The 802-nt window shown below is 42.8% G+C and overlaps 1 non-coding gene across 1 annotated transcript; it reads right to left on the bottom strand.

The window, feature by feature from the left end:
* Window positions 1-207: 207 nt before the first annotated feature.
* Window positions 208-314, bottom strand: LOC111908666 (small nucleolar RNA R71). The gene has a single exon (XR_002855943.1). It is a non-coding gene; the product is annotated as a small nucleolar RNA R71 (small nucleolar RNA).
* Between the last annotated feature and the right edge of the window lie 488 nt (window positions 315-802).

Genomic DNA, 802 nt, shown 5'->3' on the forward strand with positions numbered 1-802 from the left:
AAACATTTGGATGAAGTCAATGATGTAGCTGATTACTTTAATGTTCCAAATGTGCCCTGCGAGACTCAGCTACTTCGTATGCTTCCGGTGACATTCAAAGGTGCTGCAAAAGACTGGCTCAAGTCACTTCCCCCCGGATCAGTCACCGCTTGGGCCAAGATGAAAGAAGAATTCATTGATCACTTTTGCCCACCTTCCAAGATAGCCAAGTTGAAGAAGGCCATTGCTAACTTTGAACAACAAGCTGGAGAGTCGCTATATGAAGCATGGGAGAGGTACAAGAGCTTATTAAGAAACTGCCCACACCATGACCTAAACAGCCAGCAAGAAGTATCCATCTTCTATGATGGAGTCAATGTCACAACCAGGCAGTTACTAGACTCGCAAGGCCCGCTCACAAAGAAGCCACCCCCGGTGATCAAAGAATTGATTGAAGAATTCTCTAAACACTCTAGAGAATACCACAACCTTAGGCATGATGTCACTAGGGGAGCCGCTTATGCAACTACTGAAGACTTATCCGCGGTCATGGCTCTGCTACTTTACCTGCACATAAAGTAGAAGTATTAGTATTTTCAACTTGAATGCCTCCTGACAAAAATCCAGCTGGTTTGTCATATCGAAGATGTCCCTCCCTGTCAATTTCTTCCTGTGTCATAGGGATGGATGTGTAGTTATGCTTGAAAGGTGGAGGAACACTATCATACCCTAGACCCTTGTTTTGATTATCTTTGAATTTTAATTGGGTTTCAAATAAGGAATCGACTGTTTGACTTGATACAGTATAATTTTTTTACCTAAC

This window comes from Lactuca sativa, chromosome 5, assembly GCF_002870075.4.
Source record: "Lactuca sativa cultivar Salinas chromosome 5, Lsat_Salinas_v11, whole genome shotgun sequence".
Lineage (NCBI taxonomy): Eukaryota > Viridiplantae > Streptophyta > Magnoliopsida > Asterales > Asteraceae > Lactuca > Lactuca sativa.